General features: G+C 47.8%; 1 long non-coding RNA gene across 1 annotated transcript; it reads right to left on the bottom strand.

Annotated features, from left to right (window-relative positions):
- Positions 1–4,219: 4,219 nt before the first annotated feature.
- On the bottom strand, positions 4,220–25,229 carry LOC122935984. The gene is made up of 2 exons (XR_006388860.1): positions 25,021–25,229; positions 4,220–6,323 (listed from the first exon to the last, which is right to left on the bottom strand). It is a non-coding gene; the product is annotated as an uncharacterized LOC122935984 (long non-coding RNA).
- Positions 25,230–25,465: the final 236 nt, after the last annotated feature.

Genomic DNA, 25,465 nt, shown 5'->3' with positions numbered 1-25,465 from the left:
CAATCTTGTGTGCCTCTGTGTTTTTTAGCGGTCCCATTGACTTGAATGGGTCCGCGAACCATTTTCTGCGAAAATAATAGGACAGGTTATATTTTTTGGACGGACTGGAACCACGGATCACGGACGCGGATGACAAACGGTGCATTAGCCGAGTTTTCAACTGACCCATTGAAAGTCAAAAATCTAGAATATTCACGATTACGAAGGTATAGCACTATATTCTAGATATTCGCGAATTCTCGGAACGCCAATATTCACGAGAAAAATTTGCAAGTAGAATATTCACGATCAACACTAAATACAGATTGGTATCACCTTACTTGGCGATGTCCAAGACTTCAGGTTTGAAGATTTTGGGAAGAAATACATAAAAGACTTAGTTCTTGGGGTATGCAATCTCTTTAGATCCTGTTATGTCTTCTGGGTGATGCTCTTGCAATGTGCACCTCCCCCCAGGGCCCTCTCTATAAATGCGTCCCAGGTGTAGGAAATGCTGAGTGGTGTAGTGCGGCCTAATTGTCTGTTTATGTGTGTCACGGTGCTCCTACCGGGATACGACTGGATCCCAGGCTTTGGCTCCGAAGCAATAAATAGGGGAATAATTGAGGGATGAAAGAATAATTGGAGTCCAGACCTTGAGATGAAGTTCAATGGCAGCTTTACTTTGCATAAACGTTCTTCAAAACGGTTTTCAGGCTTTGTCTTGGTTCCAGCAGGATTTAGCATTAAACTGGCAGGCAAACTCAACTCTGCTATATCTTTCTCTCACTCTGCTGTACTGACAAGCTGGCTGTATAACTCAGCTTATTCTGTATGCTGCACTCCTTCTCTGTAGTCTGACTCTAGGTTATGCCAAGGAACTTTCCTCCTGGCTCCTGAAGCTGAAGGCTTCTGCCTCCATGGCCAGCAGAGCTTAAGGTGCTCTGGCTGGCGTGGGAACGTCCAGCAGAGACATGACCCTGCACACCCTTCCCCTAGCTGGGGGTAGACTAGACTGGAACTGGTCCCAACCCTTCCTGCAGAAAGTAGGACAAGCTTACTTCTCTACAGAGGGGGTTAGAATGGAATGGAAAGTTCCATTCTGTCTAAGTACAGCTCTGCCATATTTGCTGCCACCTGCTGGTGAACCAGGCATATTACATGAACATAACAGTTGCAAACAGATTAGGAATGCACATGTATAGGACCTGGACAACAACACATAAAATGACATTATGTTAGCCCATTAGAGATAGTAGCAGGGTGCAGTAGTGGTAACACCACTATGGGGTGTTACACTCTCACTCTGTTTTTGAAGAAGAGATCCTTGGGGGATGGGTTATGGGAAAGAAGAAAAGGGCGGAGCAGCAGAAATGGAAAACTAAATATTTATTTTTGTCTATATTTATTCTGTGGATTTATTCATTGATACAAAGTAGCTGATGTATGTTTTAACCCCTTAGTGACCAGCTTTGAACCTTAGTGAACAACCAAGAATTAGAATTTTTTTTAATTTTTCCTTCGATGTAGCTATGTTGCGCTTCCACCATGTGCCCACTGCTGCCTTGCTCCTTCCTTCGGGTATGTGTAATATCCCAGAGTGGTATTACCATTCCTTCAACCTGCTACTGTCTCTAATGGGCTAACCATAATGTCATCCTGTGTATTTATTCCAGGTCCTTCACATTGTGCATTCATAATATTGCTATGTAACTGTTATGTTTATTTACTGTGCCTGGTTCACCAGCAGGTGGCAGTCCTGTTTCCTACCAAAGGGAGGAGTTGCAGTTCTAGTTTATTCCAGTCTAGGCTAGACAGTGGAGCTGAAAAGACGTGCCACGATATAGTAGCGAGGGGAAAGTTCCTCCTGCTGCAGCAAGAGTCTCTCCAGAGGGAAGCAGCTCATAGAGCAGCATGACTCCTTACAGATCTACTAACAAAGTGTCACTAGGGGGTCAGCACCCTACTCCAGAGGTACCAAAACAGGCCTGAAGTCCAGCTACCAGACTAAAGCCGAGTTTAGCACAGCAAAGAGAGAGAGAGAAAGCAGAGTACTCAAGTTTGCCTGCCAGTAATATGTATTACTGCCAGTTTATGGCAAAACTTGTCTGGATACAAGTGACACAGCGTGGTGTGGGAGGAGAACTCCACACCAAACACAAAAGGGAGGGAGAAGGTACCAGGCCTGCAAACTAGGGAAAGGGGGAAGGTCACCACCTAATAAATCCCAAGCCGAGTCCTGACTGCTAACAGAATTAACAGACCCCGATGGTAGAACTGTTCATCCGCAGGAACCTAACCCTGGCTCACCCTAGAAGACCCTGAAGATAGTGATTGGGCCACAGACGACCTGTTCCTTCCAGCTGAAGGAATAAGAGTCTGCCTCAGGTCTGGTACCAAGAGACAGAAAAAAAAAAACACAATACAAAAAGGAAAGGCACTTACCGTATTTTTCGCCCTATAAGACGCATCGGCCCATAAGACGCACCTAGGTTTTTGAGGAGGAAAAAAAGAAAAACATTTTTTTTAACCAAAAGGTGTGCTTTTGGTGGGTTTTGAACTAATGGTCGTCTGTGCATTACACTATTATGGGGGATCTGTGGATGACGCACTGTTATGGGGGGATCTGTGGATCGCACTGTTATGAGGGATCTGCGGATGGCACTGTTATGGGGGGATCTGTGGATGGCGTTGTTATGGGGGGTGGATCTGTGGATGGCACTGCTATATATGTGTCACCCACAGATCCCCCACCCCATAACAGTTCCATCCACATATCCCCCACCCCATAATAGTGGCATCCACAGATGCCCTAATATACCATAGCTAAACCTGTGGGAGGGGGGAGGGAGGAGGGGCCGGTGTCATGCAAATGCACTGGGCCGGTGCGGTCACTGTACTCCGGCCCCGCTGCTCACTCACTTCCTTAATGCCTAAACATTTTATAATAATAGCTTTAATTGACGTTCCGATCCCCAGCCCCATCTGTACTACCGTACTTACTAAATGTCCTGTAGCAGGCAGAGCAACGCGCGCGGCCGACCGGAACTCACTGATGTCACGTGACGTGCCTCCGCCGCCTACTTTATGAATGAAGTAGGCGGCGCAGGCACATGACGTCAGTGAGTTACGGCCGGCCGCCCTGCTCTGCCTGCTACAGGACATTTAGTAAGTACGGTAGTACAGATGGGGCTGGGGATCGGAACGTCAATTAAAGCTATTATTATAAAATGTTTAAGCAATAAACCAGTGAGTGAGCGGTGCATTTGCATAATACCAGCCCCTCCCCCCCCACTTTTTTGGGGGAAAAGGTGCGTCTTATGGGGCATAAAATACGGTAACTCCGGGTAAATTGAAAGCAGGAACTCTACCGAAATCCAGACACCAAACGATCCACAACCAGAATGAGCTATCAACCGCAAGGAGTGATGGGTAAAGCCAGACTAAGAAGGGAGTAGTAATGATCACATGATCTACACCTGAAAAGGAGGTGTGGACATCCCAGCAACACATAGACAAAGTGAAACCAAAAAAAGCTGTGAGATCACTGATGTGCAGACAGTCTTTCAGATCTTCTACCACCTGTCACGGGTGTGACAAGTTGATTCAAGTAAAGCTGTTGAACTTTATAAAAGTCTGGACTCGACTATTTCTCCACCTCCACCATTACTCTCCCCTTTATTGCTTCGGAGCCAAGCCCTGTGGGGAGCGAAAGTATCCATATAGGAGCACCGTGACACACACACAGAAAACTGTTCCTCTTCCTCCTGCAGAGTTGGTTCTGGCTGGCAGTGTCCTCTGCAGGCCACAGCCTGATCATCTACTTCAAAGGCCTACAGGCCCGCTCTATAGGGTGCATGCGCTCACTCTCAGTCTGTCAAAGGACCAGCAAATCTTTCCCTAGCCAATGGCTTTGCGTCCTTAGGTATGTTAGGCGCCCTCCCCAGTGGGAAGGTGCCTGAGCTTTAGGTTTCCTAGTCTCTAGTAACTAACAAAGGTGTATTCTCTGTATGACTACATGTGTACCATACTCCAGCCTGACTACTGTCTACTTTATCCTGTTCATGACCTTAGTCTGTTTCTCGGATTGCCCTTACTTCTGACCTCTCTTACGGAAACGCTTATATGCTGCCTGCCCTGACCTTGGCCCATCTCCAGACTATGCATACTGCCTGCACTGTATTACTTTGTGAAGAGAAGCAGATGATTCGGAGTTCTAGATCAGAAAAAAGGAGTTCCAGCCCCTGCATAGATATATTATGAAATGAATCACATGGACAACGATATATAAGCAGCTCCTAAAAATCTAGGTTAAAAATACACGTATATAGTATAAACCCAACCCAAAAACAAGCTCTCACAGAGAGATATGACTCTCTGAATGTAGAGATGTAAGATTAAAAAAAAAGATAAAAGAAACATGCGATACATTGTAAACATTGTAACGTTTGACCACCAGATGGCGCACCTGTGCAGGAAGCTACTAATAGACCAGAGTATGGAAATCATAGCAGCTTTTAACTAAATATGCAGAGCGTAGAGACGACTTCTCATAGCCTCAGTGCACCCCACCCCTGTGACAGTCAGTCTGCTTACAGCGCCCCCATATCAGTCAGGACAGAGGTGACTATAAGCAGCAGGGGGAATTTGGTGGTCCTGAAACAGAGTCTGCATTTGTGGCAACTTTCGGGCACGGTTTGAAACATTGGGGGTCATTTATTAAGCTGAAATACGTCTATATTAGGCGTATCTCAGACGCAGATTGTGGTCTGTTTTTTCGCTCCGATCACGCCAGGTCTAAATAAGTGGGCGTGCTGTGGACGGGAAATTGGAGGGGCCGGCAGTCCCGTCTCATTTACCGTTTTCAACGCCTGTTTCGGGCGTAGAAAAAAGGTCTAAAAATGTAAGACAGCAAGGGAGCTGTCTTACATTTAGAACTAGGGCATGATCCACCGAAGTTATAGAGAGGCCAGCGCCTCTACATAACTGCAGCGGATCCACCACCAGTGATGGGGTTTATTAAGACCAACGTCTACAACGCAACTAACCGCTGCGCCGCCATCTGCGCCTGCCAAATTTAAGCGTATTTCAGTATAATAAATGACCCCCTAAATTTTTAGCAGAGGGTCGTTCTGGAAGGTTACTACACTTCTCCTGGAGAGGCTGTCCAGTCGAGAACTTTTTTTTTTAACGAGGAGGACACTGTGGCTGCTGTGGCTGTTATGGTGGGACTGGGACTGTAATAACGGGAATGTGGGTGCTTTGGTTAGACTGTGGCTATTATGGTAAGACTGCGAATGCTATTATTGGACTGCGGCTGCTATGTCGATACTGTGGCTACTGTGATAGGACTGCTATGGTGGGGTGGTACTACGGCTGCCATGGTGGGACTGGGACTGCAGTTGTGGGATGTGTGGCTGCTTTGGCGGGACTGTGGCTGATATTGTAGGGCTGTGTATGCTATGGTGGGATTGTGATTGCTATTATGTTGGCACCGTGACTGCTATGTTGGGACTGTGGCTACTATTTTGGGATTGTGACTGCTGTGATGGGACTGTGACTGCTATGGGGGCACCGTGGATGGTATTTTGGGACTGTGGGTATTATGGTGACCTTTTTGCTGCTATAGTGAGCCAGTGACTGCTATGTCGGGGCTGTGGCTACTATTTTAGGACTGTGACTTCTATAGTGACATTTTTTCTGCCATGGTGGACCTGTGACTGCTGTGGTGGAGCTGTGGCTGGTATTTTGGACCTGTGACTGCTATGTCGGGGCTGCGGCTACTATTTTGGGACTGTGACTGCTATGTCGGGGCTGCGGCTACTATTTTAGGACTGTGACTGCTATAGTGAAATTTTTTCTGCCATGGTGGACCTGTGACTGCTATGGTGGAGCTGTGGCTGGTATTTTGGGACTGTGACTGCTATGTCAGGGCTGCGGCTACTATTTTAGGACTGTAGATGCTATAGTGACATTTTTGCTGCCATGGTGAACCTGTGACTACAATGCACAAGAAGAACATTGAATGTACAGCTAAACATAACTTTCTTGACCATCAGTGTGACTTTTAGCTTGTCCATCGACTGCACTGAGCTTCCTCCGTAGGCCCCGATGTCAGAGCCATAGACTGTGGCGGTAACACCTGAGACAATGGTATTTTCTCTTTGAAGTTTGATTTTAGTAACTTTGAGTTTCCTCCTTTTCATCAGATGACGGCGGTGACAACATTGTGGCGTCAGCTTCCTGTGTTGACTTCTGTACTTTAAATAATAACGATCAAACAATATTATCCCCAGGCGTGAAGACCTTCTGGATGTGGACATGAAGATCCCCCAACACGAAAGCTTCAAAGAAACAAACAAACAGGTTATTTCTGCAAAAAAAAAAAAAAAGTTTGATGTGAGATAAGAAAACAGTGTACTCCGCCCCACCAGCAGGGGGAGCTAAATAACATGCTTTAGTAGGACAAACTCACAGGCCGCTGTTGATTGTCCCCTCGAAGCTGAGGGTAAGATGGCTGTCTGACGAGTTATAGCCAGAGGAACAGGGGGATAACACGCTGCTCACACACATCTGGCGCTGCTAATCACTGAGAGGGAAATCCGACATGCCCAATCTGCATCTTTGCAATCGGTAGACCTGAGGGATGGTCAGTCTGCCTCCAAACAAAGCAAGATTTATATGTCTCCATCCAGAGAGTGTTGATATCAATAAGTAAGGACTAAAAACATATATATAAAAAAAATCTTGATAGAGGAATAAATAATTTCCTATTTTTTGTGTACATAACTCCTGTGCCTACCTATGTGTCTCCATGGTAACAGACTACAGCCAAACCCTGTGTAGTCTGGTCCTGTGGTCATCATCAGCTCCATCTGTCCCCAAATGTATCTCACAAGAAGTAGGGGGCAGATAGAAGGGGGTATGTGTAGAAGACAAGCCTGACTACACAGGGTTTGTTTGTAGTCTGTTACCATGGAGACACATTCATTTTTCATTCATTTTGGTTGTAAAGATGGACATATTTTTAAAAATTTTCACCCACCCCCTGACTGGCACATTTTCCTAGATATACCGTAAAACATCCCCATCGTTGTACTGGCCCACCAGGCCATCAGAGGACCCTCCAAGGGGCCCGGGCCCTGAGACCATAATAGGCCCCAAAGGTCCGGGTGAAAATAATCCTTTGGAGCTGCCCATCACTTGCCACTAGGATCTATTTCTTTGAATCAAAACCTATTAGACGTTATTGATGACATGGGCGTTGGGCCCTGAGAATAATTTCCTCTGTTGGACCCAAGGACGCCCCAGTCCAACCCCGTACATCCCTCTCGTGATGTATTTTTGCAAAACCAGAAAAACTTGCAGTTCAAGCTGGGCGATGTACCTGTATGGCAGCCATTTAATCACCCAGCTTTTCCAGAAACAGGTGCAATTTGGCAAAAATTGGCAAAAAAAAAAAGGACATCCCGGTGTTTAGTGGGGTGGGGGGTATCTAAATTTCATGGGTAAATCTCGCAGCTGAGGAGTTTCTCCAGCACACGAGACGGAGGTCAATTTGGATAAATCCTTTAACCACGAATGGAAAAAAATACCTCAGCGATGGAAAGTAATTTGAATGATCCAGGGGCCGCCCGAGCGCCATGTAAATGTGGATCCCTGGAGTTTGAATATGACATCCCGAGCTGCATCCGTCCTGCGCTAAAACAAACAGGGCTCATATGTGTGTCCTTGTGACCGGACCGCGGGACAGACAGCAACAAAGAGGGCAGGAAGTGTCCCGGACCTCATTATTAGGGGGCGACGCCCCAAAAATCTACCTTCTCCCTACTTGATCTGCTGTTCTCTTTTATAAGCCATGTCATTATCCTGTACCCCGAGTGTCAGTGTCACTATCCTGTACCCCGAGTGTCAGCGTCACTATCCTGTACCCCAAGTGTCAGCGTCACTATCCTGTACCCCAAGTGTCAGCGTCACCGTCCTGTACCCCGAGTGTCAGTGTCATTATCCTGTACCCCGAGTGTCAGTGTCACTATCCTGTACCCCGAGTGTCAGTGTCATTATCTGTACCCCAAGTGTCAGTGTCATTATCTGTACCCCAAGTGTCAGTGTCACTATCCTGTACCCCAAGTGTCAGTGTCACTATCCTGTACCCCAAGTGTCAGTGTCACTATCCTGTACCCCAAGTGTCAGCGTCACTATCCTGTACCCTAAGTGTCAGTGTCACTATCCTGTACCCTAAGTGTCAGTGTCACTATCCTGTACCCCAAGTGTCAGTGTCACTATCCTGTACCCCAAGTGTCAGTGTCATCATCCTGTACCCCAAGTGTCAGTGTCACTATCCTGTACCCCGAGTGTCAGTGTCACTATCCTGTACCCCAAGTGTCAGTGTCATCATCCTGTACCCCAAGTGTCAGTGTCACTATCCTGTACCCCAAGTGTCAGTGTCACTATCCTGTACCCCAAGTGTCAGTGTCACTATCCTGTACCCCAAGTGTCAGCGTCACTATCCTGTACCCTAAGTGTCAGTGTCACTATCCTGTACCCCAAGTGTCAGTGTCACTATCCTGTACCCCAAGTGTCAGTGTCACTATCCTCTACCCCAAGTGTCAGTGTCATTATCCTGTACCCCAAGTGTCAGTGTCATTATCCTGTACCCCGAGTGTCAGCGTCACTATCCTGTACCCCAAGTGTCAGTGTCACTATCCTGTACCCCGAGTGTCAGTGTCATTATCCTGTACCCCAAGTGTCAGTGTCATCTTGTACCCCGAGTGTCAGTGTCATTATCCTGTACCCCGAGTGTCAGTGTCATATCCTGTACCCCGAGTGTCAGTGTCACTATCCTGTACCCCAAGTGTCAGTGTCATTATCCTGTACCCCAAGTGTCAGTGTCTATCCTGTACCCCAAGTGTCAGTGTCATTATCCTGTACCCCGAGTGTCAGTGTCACTATCCTGTACCCCGAGTGTCAGTGTCATTACCTGTACCCCAAGTGTCAGTGTCATTATCCTGTACCCCAAGTGTCAGTGTCATCATCCTGTACCCCAAGTGTCAGTGTCATTATCCTGTACCCCAGTGTCAGTGTCGTTATCCTGTACCCAAGTGTCAGTGTCATTATCCTGTACCCCAAGTGTCAGTGTCATTATCCTGTACCCCGAGTGTCAGTGTCGTTATCCTGTACCCCAAGTGTCAGCGTCATTATCCTGTACCCCAAGTGTCAGCGTTTATCCTGTACCCAAGTGTCAGTGTCATTATCCTGTACCCCGAGTGTCAGGTCATTATCCTGTACCCCGAGTGTCAGTGTCATTATCCTGTACCCCGAGTGTCAGTGTCACTATCCTGTACCCCAAGTGTCAGTGTCATTATCCTGTACCCCAAGTGTCAGTGTCATTATCCTGTACCCTAAGTGTCAGTGTCATTATCCTGTACCCCGAGTGTCAGTGTCACTATCCTGTACCCCAAGTGTCAGTGTCACTATCCTGTACCCCAAGTGTCAGTGTCATATCCTGTACCCCAAGTGTCAGTCGTTATCCTGTACCCCGAGTGTCAGTGTCATTATCCTGTACCCCAAGTGTCAGTGTCATTATCCTGTACCCCAAGTGTCAGTGTCATATCCTGTACCCCAAGTGTCAGTGTCATTATCCTGTACCCCAGTGTCAGTGTCACTATCCTGTACCCCAAGTGTCAGTGTCACTATCCTGTACCCGAGTGTCAGTGTCGTTATCCTGTACCCCGAGTGTCAGTGTCATTATCCTGTACCCCGAGTGTCAGTGTCATTATCCTGTACCCCAAGTGTCAGTGTCACTATCCTGTACCCCAAGTGTCAGTGTCGTTATCCTGTACCCCGAGTGTCAGTGTCATTATCCTGTACCCCGAGTGTCAGTGTCACTATCCTGTACCCCAAGTGTAAGTGTCACTATCCTGTACCCCAAGTGTCAGTGTCGTTATCCTGTACCCCAAGTGTCGGTGTCATTATCCTGTACCCCGAGTGTCAGTGTCATTATCCTGTACCCCGAGTGTCAGTGTCATTATCCTGTACCCCGAGTGTCAGTGTCACTATCCTGTACCCCAGATGTCAGTGTCACTATCCTGTACCCCAAGTGTCAGTGTCACTATCCTGTACCCGAGTGTCAGTGTCGTTATCCTGTACCCCGAGTGTCAGTGTCATTATCCTGTACCCCGAGTGTCAGTGTCATTATCCTGTACCCCAAGTGTCAGTGTCACTATCCTGTACCCCAAGTGTCAGTGTCATTATCCTGTACCCCAAGTGTCAGTGTCATTATCCTGTATCTGAAATGTCAGTGTCATTATCCTGTACCCCAAGTGTCAGTGTCATTATCCTGTACCCCGAGTGTCAGTGTCACTATCCTGTACCCCGAGTGTCAGTGTCACTATCCTGTACCCCAAGTGTCAGTGTCATTATCCTGTACCCGAGTGTCAGCGTCATTATCCTGTACCCCAAGTGTCAGTGTCATTATCCTGTACCCCAAGTGTCAGTGTCACTATCCTGTACCCCAAGTGTCAGTGTCATTATTCTGTACCCCAAGTGTCAGTGTCACTATCCTGTACCCCAAGTGTCAGTGTCACTATCCTGTACCCCAAGTGTCAGTGTCACTATCCTGTACCCCAATACTCGCTGTCTTCTTTCACACTACTACGGTCATACGGATTACACGCTCTCCACTTTTAGCAGGATTTGGGTCAAGCTCTCCTCAGTATAATTGTGTGTATATATATCTATATAAATCTGTTCCAGGTAATTAAATGCCCTGAAGATATTATACCGCAGCTTTGCTTAGCAACTGAGATCTAATTTCAGAACATATTTAAGGATTCTTCCTTTATCACGTTAAACCTATTCATCATAAAAAATCTATTAAACCATAGCAACCAGTGTATGAAGAGACAGCGTTCCAGGAAAACATGGAAACCACCTGCGACCGCCTGCACTGAAGACCGATTACCAGAGAAATGAGATTGTGGAACATCATGGTGACCGCCTGCGCTGGATTCCGGGAGGCATCCTGATGCCTGAGACCCCATGCAGATGTCGCAGTGATGGCATCACAATCTCTTGCGTAGGGATGCGGAAACTCAGGCCACAGGAAGAGGCCCGTGGACTGCATCACAGGTGATGTCTGTATTACTGGGGCCTTCATCGGGCTGTTCTCGGAACTGCCTGCTCCCGGTGACCGCATTTGTTTCAGACCGGCTCGCCGGACTTGTGAGTTAAGATGGCCGCCCGCATGTGTTCGCAAGCGAACACGGCAAACTGGCTATCACTGCTGTAGGGGGCACCGGTACTATTGAGAGCAGTCTGGGAGCGCTGGTATTTAGGGGGGTATTATCTGTATTGCAATGTTATTTTTGCAGTATCATGTTTGGGTGCATTGGGGAGCACAGCGGGCACAGTATTGGGGGTAACAGCAGGATAACAATGTGGGGCACTGAGAAGGGGATGATAATAGAAAAAGTCTGCATGGCAAACTCTGCAGAGACAGGACTGTGATATTTTCATGGGGGGAAGGGGCGCAATTAGAATTTTCCCCTGAGGCAGCAGGAAAGCTAAGTGTACCCCTGCACGTAGCAACAGGGTGTAAGGGAAGATTGTCTGACAGGAGTCCGTGTCTGTCCTACATCTATCTGAGCATTCTGGGAGTTGAATATTGATGACAGGTCATCAATATCTAATCACTAGGGGTCCTACTTCTGCCATCCCCTCAAATCAGTTGTTGGAAGGGGCTGCGGCGCTCCTTTAGGCACTGAGGCCCCTTCCTCGGCCAGTGACATCACGTACATCAGCAGGGGCAGATTGGCCATAGAACCTACAGGGAAATACTCCGGGGGGTCGATACCCAGGGGGCCGCCCGAGCCCTCCTTATAGATGGCAGCCAGGTACATGACAATCTGAGATAGAAGTAATGATAAAAGTCCGACACTGGATAGATGGATAGATAGATAGATAGATAGATAGATAGATAGATAGATAGATAGATAGATATGGGATAGATAGATAGATAGATAGATATGAGATAGATAGATAGATAGATAGATAGATAGGTAGATAGATAGATAGATAGATAGATATGAGATAGATAGATAGATAGATAGATATGAGATAGATAGATAGATAGATAGATAGATAGATATGAGATAGATAGATAGATATGAGATAGATAGATAGATAGATAGATAGATAGATAGTAGATATGAGATAGATAGCTAGATATGGGATAGATAGATAGATGATAGATAGATAGATATGAGATAGATAGATCGATGATATGAGATATATAGATATGAGCTAGATATATAGAAGATAGATAGATAGATAGATATAGATAGAATAGATAGATAGATTAGATGATAGATAGGATAGGAGATAGAAGACTAGATAGATAGATTCATGAGATAGATAGATAGCTAGATATGACGTAAGCTATATAGATAGCTAAGATAGGAGATAGATAGATAGATAGACTAGATAGATAGTAATAGATAATAGATAGATAGATATGGGATAGATAATAGATAGATAGATAGATATGAGATAGATAGATAATAAATAGATATCAGATAGATAATAGATATAATGTAGCTGTGATCTGCTGATCTGTTACATAAGCGTTATTATTACATAACGATGACGAGTTGGCAGAACTTCCTGCCAGGGCCGGCAGTGCGGGGAGTACATGAGGATGGCAGTATACATGTGGAGCTCATGCACAAATGTTTGTATAGGATACGAGTGGACCCCGTCACTAGTCCTAATAACTGAGAGACCTCAGCAGTGTAGAGCGGTGCACTACTACTGAGTCACATCTACATGTAATGCTCATTCGATGTCTCATATTCCAGTCACATCCAGAGCTGCATTCACAATTCTGCTGGTTGCTAGTTATAATGCACCTAACAAGGGCTCATGCACACAAACGTATTTTCTTTCCACGTCCGTTCCGTATTTTTTGCGGACTGTATGCGGAACCATTACTTTCAATGGGTCCGCAAAATAAAAGAAGTTACTCCGTGTGCATTCCGTTTCCGCAAAAAAATAGAATATGTCCTATTATAGTCCGCATTACGGACAAGAATAGGACTGTTCTATCAGGGGCCAGCTGTTCCGTTCCGCAAAATACGGAAAGCACATGGACGTCATCCGTATTTTTTGCGGATATGTGTTTTGCGGACAGCAAAATACATACGGCCGTGTGCTTGAGCCCTAATGCTGATGATGCAGTAACAAGGTATCACGCACATCCACTTCCATAGCTGTCAGCAGGCAGTCCGGTGGGGCGCTCAGCGCAGCTTGCACTCTGCTATTCCGCTCTCTGCACCTTGTAAACTAATAAAAGAGTGACTGAATGCAAAACGAAGCGAAGGGGTCATCATCATCATCATGAAATTACAGGTCCCTGGAACTTATTTGCATTCAGAATCAGTTTATGATGGAGATGGAATATAAAGAAGAACTCCGCTGGTAACAGAGCCGTGTACAAAGTGTCCTGAAGTGTTCATCCAAAAGGGCGACCTCCACATTCACAAAGAATCTGACACAGAAATGAAGCATTTTCATAAAAGAAACTTTATGAAAAGCGTTTTTTTGTTTTGAGTACGCAGCTCCTACGCACATATCTTGTCTCTTCTTTTTATGCCCCCTTTTAAACCTCAGAGACATAACTGTGAGCCAATACAACAGCCCCCCCCCCCCCCATATCTTTGTACCCCCCGGGTCTCTGCTACTTATCTCTGCAGCCCTGATATCTACGCCCCGTGGAACATTGAGGGTTCCTATTAAGATTATCCGTGTTTCTGGTTTCTGTTTCCGTCTGTCACTATTCTCATTATGGAGGCGCTCTGATTGTCGTCTCATTATGGAGGCGCTCTGATTGTCGTCTCATTATGGAGGCGCTCTGATTGTCGTCTCAGTATGGAGGCGCTCTGATTGTCGTCTCATTATGGAGGCACTCTGATTGTCGTCTCATTATGGAGGCGCTCTGATTGTCGTCTCAGTATGGAGGCACTCTGATTGTCATCTCAGTATGGAGGCACTCTGATTGTCGTCTCAGTATGGAGGCACTCTGATTGTCGTCTCAGTATGGAGGCGCTCTGATTGTCGTCTCATCATGGAGGCACTCTGATTGTCGTCTCATTATGGAGGCGCTCTGATTGTCGTCTCAGTATGGAGGCACTCTGATTGTCGTCTCATTATGGAGGCGCTCTGATTGTCGTCTCATCATGGAGGCACTCTGATTGTCGTCTCAGTATGGAGGCACTCTGATTGTCGTCTCATTATGGAGGCACTCTGATTGTCGTCTCAGTATGGAGGCACTCTGATTGTCGTCTCATTATAGAGGCACTCTGATTGTCGTCTCAGTATGGAGGCACTCTGATTGTCGTCTCAGTATGGAGGCACTCTGATTGTCGTCTCAGTATGGAGGCACTCTGATTGTCGTCTCAGTATGGAGGCACTCTGATTGTCGTCTCATTATAGAGGCACTCTGATTGTCGTCTCAGTATGGAGGCACTCTGATTGTCGTCTCATTATAGAGGCACTCTGATTGTCGTCTCAGTATGGAGGCACTCTGATTGTCGTCTCAGTATGGAGGCACTCTGATTGTCGTCTCATTATGGAGGCACTCTGATTGTCGTCTCAGTATGGAGGCACTCTGATTGTCGTCTCATTATAGAGGCACTCTGATTGTCGTCTCAGTATGGAGGCACTCTGATTGTCGTCTCAGTATGGAGGCACTCTGATTGTCGTCTCATCATGGAGGCGCTCTGATTGTCGTCTCATTATGGAGGCACTCTGATTCTCGTCTCATTATGGAGGCGCTCTGATTGTCGTCTCAGTATTGAGGCACTCTGATTGTCGTCTCATTATGGAGGCACTCTGATTGTCGTCTCAGTATGGAGGCACTCTGATTGTCGTCTCATTATGGAGGCGCTCTGATTGTCGTCTCATTATGGAGGCACTCTGATTGTCGTCTCATCATGGAGGCGCTCTGATTGTCGTCTCATTATGGAGGCACTCTGATTCTCGTCTCATTATGGAGGCGCTCTGATTGTCGTCTCAGTATTGAGGCACTCTGATTGTCGTCTCATTATGGAGGCACTCTGATTGTCGTCTCATTATGGAGGCGCTCTGATTGTCGTCTCATCATGGAGGCACTCTGATTGTCGTCTCATTATGGAGGCGCTCTGATTGTCGTCTCAGTATGGAGGCACTCTGATTGTCGTCTCATTATGGAGGCGCTCTGATTGTCGTCTCAGTATGGAGGCGCTCTGATTGTCGTCTCATTATGGAGGCGCTCTGATTGTCGTCTCATTATGGAGGCGCTCTGATTGTCGTCTCAGTATGGAGGCACTCTGAATGTCGTCTCATTATGGAGGCGCTCTGATTGTCGTCTCAGTATGGAGGCGCTCTGATTGTCGTCTCATTATGGAGGCGCTCTGATTGTCGTCTCATTATGGAGGCACTCTGATTGTCGTCTCATCATGGAGGCGCTCTGATTGTCGTCTCATTATGGAGGCACTCTGATTGTCGTCTCATCATGGAGGCGCTCTGATTGTCGTCTCATCATGGAGGCACTCTGATTGTCGTCTCATTATGGAGGCGCTCTGATTGTCGTCTCATTATGGAGGCGCTCTGATTGTCGTCTCATCATGGAGGCGCTCTGATTGTCGTCTCATCATGGAGGCACTCTGATTGTCGTCTCATTATGGAGGCACTCTGATTGTCGTCTCATTATGGAGGCACTCTGATTGTCGTCTCATCATGGAGGCACTCTGATTGTCGTCTCATTATGGAGGCACTCTGATTGTCGTCTCATCGTGGAGGCGCTCTGATTGTCGTCTCATTATGGAGGCACTCTGATTGTCGTCTCATTATGGAGGCACTCTGATTGTCGTCTCATCGTGGAGGCGCTCTGATTGTCGTCTCATTATGGAGGCGCTCTGATTGTCGTCTCATCGTGGAGGCGCTCTGATTGTCGTCTCAGTATGGAGGCGCTCTGATTGTCGTCTCATCTTGGAGGCACTCTGATTGTCGTCTCATCATGGAGGCACTCTGATTGTCGTCTCATTACGGAGGCACTCTGATTGTCGTCTCATTATGGAGGCACTCTGATTGTCGTCTCATTATGGAGGCACTCTGATTGTCGTCTCATTATGGAGGCGCTCTGATTGTCGTCTCATCGTGGAGGCGCTCTGATTGTCGTCTCAGTATGGAGGCGCTCTGATTGTCGTCTCATTACGGAGGCGCTCTGATTGTCGTCTCATTATGGAGGCACTCTGATTGTCGTCTCATTATGGAGGCACTCTGATTGTTGTCTCATTATGGAGGCACTCTGATTGTCGTCTCATCATGGAGGCACTCTGATTGTCGTCTCATTACGGAGGCACTCTGATTGTCGTCTCATTATGGAGGCACTCTGATTGTCGTCTCATTATGGAGGCACTCTGATTGTCGTCTCATTATGGAGGCGCTCTGATTGTCGTCTCATCGTGGAGGCGCTCTGATTGTCGTCTCAGTATGGAGGCGCTCTGATTGTCGTCTCATTACGGAGGCGCTCTGATTGTCGTCTCATTATGGAGGCACTCTGATTGTCGTCTCATTATGGAGGCACTCTGATTGTTGTCTCATTATGGAGGCACTCTGATTGTTGTCTCATTATGGAGGCACTCTGATTGTCGTCTCATTATGGAGGCGCTCTGATTGTCATTTCTATGAGGTCACTGTGACTGTTTTTATCATTTTTTTTGCGGACCGTATGCGGAACCATTAGCTTCAATGGGTCCGCAAAAAAAAAAAAAAACACGGAAGCTATTCCTTGTGCATTCCGTTTCCGTATGTCCGTATTTCCGTTCCGCAAAAAAATAGAACATCTCCTATTATTGTCTGCATTACGGACAAGGATATGACTGTTCTATTAGGGGCCAGCTGTTCCGTTCCGCAAAATACAGAATGCACAAGGACGTCACCCTTATTTTTTGCGGACCGCAAAATACATACGGTCGTGTGCATGAGCCCTTATGGGGCGCCATTGTTCTTGTCAGGGGGCGGTGAATGTGCTTGAATTCATTTTTTCGGAGGTCAATGACATTGTCCTTGAAATGGGGGACACTGTAATTGGCATTATGGCGGGTGGCACTGTGATTGCCCTTGTTATGGGGGTGCTGCGTTTTTTCATTTTTATGAGGTTGTTGTCCCTGTCCTTAATATGGGGGCGCTGTGTTTCTCTTTTTATTTTTTTACGACACGGTGACTGTCCTTGTTATGGGACACCATGGTGGCGTTTATAGGAGTGCTCTTGTTATGGGGGCACTTTAATTTGCATTAGGGCTCATTCAGTGGTATGCTGGCCGCAAAAATGCGGATCTGTTTTTTGGCGGACGGTTCAGCATGTCCGCAATTTTTTTTTTATTGCATTCCGCATTTTTGCTGACCCATAGACTTCAGTGGGGCCAAGTCTTGATTTTCACTGACAAGTATAGGACACGTTTTATTTGTTTTACGGAGCCGTAGAACGGAAGAAAAAGGCCCCATAAAAATTAATCGGTCTGCATCTAATGCGCAAAAAACTGATCCGCATTTTTGCGGACAGCACGCGGCAGTCTGAATGAGCCCTTAATATGAGGCCACTTCGACTATATTTGCCATGGGGGCACTGTCAGGTATGTGGTCATTGAGGTCCCTATGAATGTAAGGGCTCATTCAGACTGCTGTATGCTATCCGCAAAAATGCGGATCCGTTTTTTGCGTACCCATAGACTTCAATGACTGTATGAAGTATAGAACATGTTTCATTTGTTTTGCTGAGCCGTGGAATGGAAGAAAAGTGCCCCATAAATGGGTCAACATCGGATCTGAAAAAAAAAAAACGGATCCGCATTTTTGCGGACAGCATACGGCCGCCTGAATGAGCCCTAATTGTTATGAGGTCACAGGGGTAGTGCAGCTGGCGCTGTGATGGGAGTCTTGCTCTAGCACCTGAGGAGCTTTGTGAAGCACCTACCTACGTGGGTGATGTCCCTTTAAGAAAAGTCACGCCATGTTTTATAATAATATTTTTGAGCATTTTGTCTTTTTTATGTGATAGAAACCGACGACGAATCTCCCACGGTTCACTTAGAAGTCTGCAAAAAGGCTTCACCCCGTGGGCGGCGATGTCGTTTCAATGGAAGGCTGTGAAATCAGGGGCCGCCGCACAATAACCGTCTTCTCCGTGCGGCCGGTGGCTGAGACGGCGGGATGTATTATCAAAGGGGCCCCGGGAAGACACGACGCAGGTGCCATTCTTTGTCTCTGTCCTATTAAAGCTGTTACATTTGCCATTATCTGAGCCGCGGCGGTGAGCCGGGAGACAAAGAGGCGCCATTCTTTTTCTTCGTCTTTCGCGGTTACTGTATGTGCGATGGGCTCGCTGGGACAACGGACTATGAAAAATCTAATTTGGCTCCTCGCTGCGGGATCGACCCAAATTCAGAGCTGCTTATCCTTGAATGAATATGGAGGAAGTTATGAAATGTAAAATGTAAAGCGTGAAGCTACTGCCTAGTCCGATCACATGCTTTACACTGCAGCTCTGCTTCTTCAGATCGGCTGCTAGGGTCAAGCGCGAGCCCACTGGGAGCTGATTATAGAAAGCACAGAATGATGATAAACTACCGGTGAGAAAAGGAAGGTCACCGCAGATATTTGAAGTGAGAGTCGTGGTCGGTAGGGTTCTCCACACCACAGGGTGGCGCCCTTCTCATCGTGGTTTCTCCCTGACAAAACGGACCCAGAGCGGAGGTGCAAAACTGTTGCTGTTTACAGAACTTGGCTGAAAGAGTTAAAGGGGTTGTCAACGTCCTATAATGCCCCCCCCCCCCATATGCCCGGGCCCCTTACACAGATAGTACTTACCTCACTCCCCGGCACCTGTGTCGCTTCTGAGCGATGGGAGGAGGGCGGCCAATAGCGGGCCGCGATGGGAACGAGCCTCCCTTGCATCGCTGGTGACACTAGGGAGGCTCGTTCCCATCGCGGCCTGCTATTGGATGCCCCCTCCCCAGACTCCAGATGTTTTCATCCGTGCGACGGGGAGATGCAGTGGCGGCCTTGGCGGCATCAGAAGCGACGCGGGTGCCAGGGAGTGAGGTAAGTACAACCTGTGTGAGCAGCCTGGGCTAGGGGGGGGGGGCATTATAGGCCTTGGACAACCCCTTTAACTCTTCATAGTACAATCTTTCACGGAGGCACAATCTTGTTGGTTGCAGTCTTCCAATGATGAGGTACAATGTGCTTACTGGTTCCACTTTGGGCACAATACTTTAGGTGCAATGGTCGTCCGTTTCTCTGCTGTAAGTACCTTAGACCCTTCCCTGACACAAGGGAAATCCTGCAAACCTGACTCAGGACAACTCTAGGGAGACTCCTGTCGGCACCCGCCTGGGCCAGCAAAGTTCCTGGACCATATGACTGCCTCGGTGCAGTAACTGGCTCCGCTCTTACCATGCGTGGGAACCTTTACTACCTGTATAAAGCGCTCATTGCCCATGGCCCTTCCGCTGCCCCCCTCTTGCCCCTAGCTGTTGCTATCCTGAGGCGATTGCCTCACCTGGCCTCATTGGTGGTGCACCCCTGAGCAGGACTATCAGTTAGGGTCACAGCCAGCACACACTCTCCACATGGCGGGAGCAACGTTTCTTAAAGGGGTTGTCCCACCAAAAATATTCTACAGTTTTCAAACCGGCACCTGGATCTGAATACTTTTGTAATTGCATGTAATTAAAAATGTATCTGCATAGCGCCACCTGCTGTTTGTTCTCTTATTTCTTTGTCCAGCTCACTGAGATGGCCGCACATGCTCAGTTTCATCCTTCAAATGCCTCCTGAGCTGTGATAGGGAGAACATGGACACGCCTCCTGAGCTGTGATAGGTAGAGCTGAGACACGCCTCCTGAGCTGCAGCAGAGAAGACACTCCCCTTGAGCTGTCAGCTTGATATAAATCTAGCAGAGCAATGAATGGGGAGATCTCTGGATCAATGTGAGGTCCAGGGCTGGTTCTGGCTTTGTTAGAAATAGATTGTCCTGTACTATATGATGTCTGATTTTTATTTTTTACATTAATCATGGGAGAACCCCTTTAAGTGCCACTCAGCTGGAGCCCACGGCAATGTGTCACAGCACCATCTATGTGGCCAGATCCTCCAAAAACATAGCACCTGGGGACAGTCTTCTCCCAACTCCCATGCTTGAGCAGAGGGGGAACCCTAATTAAAGGGACAGCGGTATATTATATAAATTATGCATAAAAAAATATAGCACATGATGCAGCATAAATTAAGGCAGGAACTTGTATGTGCACCACGGCATTCCTCCCAACATTTGACCCGCCCCCGCCCCCTGTCCCGATTCATCGATGAAAGCCTCCCAGAAATGATGGGAGTATTCCCTTACGTCCTAACCAGTGGCACAGATGGGGTATTCTGCCCCTGTGGACTGGTTAGGACAGGTGGAAGTTTTAATGAAATTAAACAACACATACACACACCCTCCCTGCCCCAATAAAGAGGGGGCGTGACCCCCAGGCCCTTGTGTTTTTTTCTGTCCTTTGGACAGTTAGGATGGGTGGTCCCCTCCTCCGTTTCGGCGGAGGAGGTTGTTGTAGCTGGCCGGGTCGGATTGTTTTGACTCGAATCCTGTCTATGATGGGGCCGTAGGTCGGGCACTCACCAGTTTGTGTGCTCCGGCGTCGGCTCTTCCCCATGCGGCTGTAGCGGTGTCCGCATGTTCTGCTGGGCGCCGCCATCTTGGGAAAGTGATGTCATGTGACGTCACTTCCCTCCTCCGCCCTGCCGATAGCAGGCCGCATTTAAACAAGAGATTCAAGGCAGTTTTTCCTGTAAAGGAGGATCAGGTATCATCCTGGGGGCCTGTCCCAAAGGTGGACATGGCTATTTCCAAACTATCAAGGAGGACTTTAATCCCATCGGACGACGGATCAAGCCTCCAAGATCCGATGGATCGGAAGGCGGATTGCGCCCTTAGGCGGGTTTTTTTCTTCAGCGTCTGCCTCTGCCTCAGTCACTATTGCGTCATCAGAAGTGGCGAATTTTCTTAGATCAAGGTTCACCCAGATACAGTCTGACCTGGACCAGGGGGGTTCCAGGGATGACATCTTGGCCTCCTGTAAGACGGCCAGTTTAGCCATCGACTTCTTTTGTGACGCTGCTCCACAACAATTGAAGTTGGCATCCAAGTCCATGGCGCTTTAAACCCCGGGCAGGCGTCCGCTCTGGTTGAAGCCTTGGAAGGATGATATTACCTCTAAGCATAACCTGTGCGCTATGGCTTATGAACCCGGCAAACTTTTTGGAGCAGAGCTAGACCAGATAATGGAGGGGCTGTCGGACAAGAAAGGCAAGTCCCTTCCCCAGCAGTCCTTTCGTGGTCGGGGCAAGAGGTATGGTTCCAGGACGTAACCTCAACCTAGAACCCAGAGAGATTGGGGTTCCCGTAGAGTAGGAAAATCCTCTAGGGGATCTAGACCCCCCAAGAAGTCCTCGTCGCTCTGATTGCGGGCCTCCTCGAGGCTCTTGGTATTTAGCTGGTCTGACTGGATGTCCAATGCTCCCTGCTCCCCACATTCCCGTAGGCGGGCGCCTACAAAATTTTCTAGATTTTTGGCAGGATCATATTCAGGACCAATGGGTCCTTCGCATCATTTCTCAAGGTTACCTTGTGGACTTGAGCAGTCCGCCCGTGGACAAGTTCGTCCAGACAAGGTTACTTCCCTGCAGCAAGCAAAGAGTTCTAGAGAGCTATGTTCTAGAATATCTTCAGAGGGGGGCTCTAGAGGAGGTCCCCCCCCCAAGAGAGGGGAGCAGGTATCTATTCCCCAATGTTTCTGGTACCCAAGAATACCAGAGGATGGAGGATGATTATAGATCTGAGGTACTTCAATCGTTTTATCAAACGAAATAAATTCCGTATGGAAACTATCCAGTCAGTGACCAATCTTCTTGTGCCGGGGGATTTGCTGGCAACCTTGGACCTCAAGGATGCTTATCTCCATATTCCCATCCACCCTGGGTCCAGAAGATTCTTAAGGATCGCGGTACGGATCGGGGGGGGGGGGGGGGGGGTCGTAAAACAGTTTCAGTTTGTGGCCCTCCCGTTTGGGATTTCTTCAGCCCCACACACTTTTACCAAGGTGATGGTGTCCGTGGTGGCTGCTCTAAGGCTTCAGGGTCTAAGCATAGTTCCTTACCTGGACGATTGGCTCCTCAGAGCTCCTTGCCAAGCGATCCTGTCCCAACACATTCAACAGGCTGTCGCCTTCCTTCATCAGCTAGGATGGATAATCAACTGGGACAAGTCCCAACTTCTGCCAGCCACCTCGATAAGGTTCCTGGGGTTCGTGGTGGATTCAGTAAAGATGACTATTCATCTCACTCCCGAGAGAAGGCGATCCGTTCAACTGACAGCCCATTCTCTCTCAGTACCACGAGAGGTAACAATTCGAACATTGATGAAGATGTTGGGACTAATGTCATCAACCGCAGAGGCGGTTCCTTGGGCATTATGGCATCTGCGTCCGCTTCAGTCGGAGGTACTAGCCAAGTGGAATCACAGTCCGGGGGGACTCAATTCCGTGCACTCCCTGTCTTACCATGCCCGATCCTCTCTAAGATGGTGGTCTCACCTCGAGGACGGCAAGTCCCTGATCCAGCCCTCTTGGATCATACTTACTTCAGATGCATCCCTAGTAGGCTGGGGAGCTCATTTTCTGGACAAGACAGTCCAAGGAACTTGGACACCACAGGAGAAATCATTGTCATTGAATCTCCTGGAGATCAGAGCGATCAGACTAGCTCTTTTTCATTTTGCTCCCTTCATTCGAGGGAAAGCAGTGAAGGTACAGTCAGACAGCATGACCGCTGTGCTGTATATCAACAAGCAGGGAGGCACGAGGTCACAAAGTCTCCTGAGAGAGATAGGGGTGATATTGGATTGGGCAGAACTGAACCTCACCCACTTATCAGCCGTTCACATTCGCGGAGTTCACAATGTGATCGCGGATCGCCTGAGCCGAGGTCTTCCAACCGGAGAATGGTCACTTCATCCAGAGGTCTTTAAGGAGATAACGCTCAGGAGGGGCATGCCAGAGATCGATCTCATGGCAACGAGGTTCAACACCAAGGTGGAGAGGTATTGCTCCCTTTACAGGGAGGACAACCCGGTGGCAATAGATGCACTGTCAATCCCATGGAGGTTCAGGCTGGCCTACATCTTCCCTCCAATTTCCTTGATACCAAGGGTCTTGATGAAAATCAGGCAGGACCAAGCGTCAGTCATCGCCATCATTCCATACTGGCCAAAGAGAGCTTGGTTTACCCAACTCTTCCAGATGAGTCAGGGTCAATTTTGGAGGCTTCCCCCAGAGAGAGTACTGGTGTCGGGGGACACTCAGATCTCCTCAAATCTTCAACCTGACGGCCTGGAGGTTGATCAGTCCCTTCCAAGGATAGAAGGGCTTTCGGGGTCTGTCTTGAGTTTTTGCAAGACGGTCTGGACAAGGGGCTGCCTTCTACCCTCAAAGTGCACGTTTTAGCAATTTCAGCCTGTCTCAACAGGTCTATTTCTCAAGAGCCCCTTATTAAGAGGTTCCTGAAGGGAGCTTCAAGATTAAAGCCTACAGCGATTAGACCGGTCCCTGTTTGGGATTTATCGGTCGTGCTCAGGGGGTTATCATCTCCCCTTTGAGCCCCTAGAGGAGGTGGAATTCAAGTTCCTTACCTGGAAGATCACCTTTTTGTAGGCCATTACCTCTGCAAAGCGAGTTGGGGAACTCCAAGCTTTTTCCACGTTTGAACCTTATACTAGGTTCCTCCAAGACCGGGTACTACTTAGATTTCTGCCTACCTTTATTCCAAAGGTGCCTTCTTTTGACAACATTAACCAGGTGATTTCCCTGCCGACTTTGGCTCCACCCCCTCCTCTGAGGAAAGAGGGCTTCATACCCTCGACATTTCGAGATGTCTTAGGATTTACCTGGAACGCTCCAAGGTATTTAGGAGAGATGAAAACCTCCTTATCCTCTTTTCTGGTACCCACAAGGGGAGGAAAGCCTCTAAGCCCTCCATCAGTCGATGGATTAAAGAGGCAATTCGGGAGTCCTATATGTCTCAGGGCTCGGAGCCTCCTGAGTTTGTAAGGGCCCACTCCACTCGGGCAGTGGCCACTTAATTTGCAGAGAGAAGCTCGATTCCATTGGATGTGATCTGTAAGTCGGCTTCTTGGAGTTCTCACTCCACCTTTATCTCACACTATAGAGTGGATTCTAGAAATTCATAGCTATTCCTCATTTGGCCGGACAGTATTAGCTTCCGCCAGGCATGAGGACCCTCCCATGGGGGTTTCTTCTTGCTAAATCCCCATCTGTGCCACTGGTTAGGATTTAAGGGAATCGTTAATTTCTAACGATAATTTGTTTTCCCTTAGTCCTAACAGTGGCACACAAATATCCCCCCCCCCCTTAGTTATACTTTAAAGTTGTTTTTTTTCCTACTTGTAACTACACAAGGGCCTGGGGGTCACGCCCCCTCTTTATTGGGGCAGGGAGGGTGTGTGTATGTGTTGTTTAATTTCATTAAAACTTCCACCTGTCCTAACCAGTCCACAGGGGCAGAATACCCCATCTGTGCCACTGTTAGGACTAAGGGAAAACAAATTATCGTTAGAAATTAACGATTCTTCTTCTCATGGAACTCTCCAGCTGTTGCAAATGATTGGGGATAACTGCAATACTAGATACAGCCCACTGGCAAAGGTGGCGCTATTTCTTAGAAAACAATAAATTAGTCCTTTTGTCTCATCAGATACAACCCGTATATTAGGGAATGCTCTGGCTCCTTTTCCATAAAGAATCTTGCAGTGACGGGTTCACTTTAAGCGTACTTGTAGGGCATGTGAGGATAGGGTGGTCTGAGGTGTCTGCTATTACAAAACCAGCTTTTGTGCGGGGGTTTGCGCTCGGGATCCTGTTTCTTACCACTGTGACATTTTCTTTTTCTTGAAGAGGGGTCTCATTCAGCAGGTCGAGGCGGAGAACCCGAGACGCGGATGACGGATCCATTTCTTCCTTCTCACGTACTTGGAATGTCGTGAACTTTTCGAATAAACATCTGGACGCGGAAGTGGAAACAGGAAACGTCTCCTTCTGTTCTGACCACATGGGGAATTCTCGCCTCTTACGTTTTTGGAAACTGATTTTAGTTTATTTTTCCTTTTTTTTCCTTCAGTACTGTTATCTTTCTGTTATATTAACCCGAATCGGCCCCTGACAACCAATCGGTTCCTGTCCCATCTCTACCTTGCCTGCCTTCTAACTCTTCACCCTGTACTGCATGTGACTACCTTTGTTTCTTACCCATCTAGACAACTATAGGATCTCCAACTGCAACTGGCAGCCACCTCCGCCATATGCAGCACCCCAG

The sequence above is a fragment of the Bufo gargarizans genome, chromosome 4 (genome assembly GCF_014858855.1).
Source record: "Bufo gargarizans isolate SCDJY-AF-19 chromosome 4, ASM1485885v1, whole genome shotgun sequence".
Classification (NCBI taxonomy): domain Eukaryota; kingdom Metazoa; phylum Chordata; class Amphibia; order Anura; family Bufonidae; genus Bufo; species Bufo gargarizans.
The sequence above is the reverse complement of the archived record's forward strand: the minus strand, read 5'-3'. Positions and strand labels throughout refer to the sequence as shown.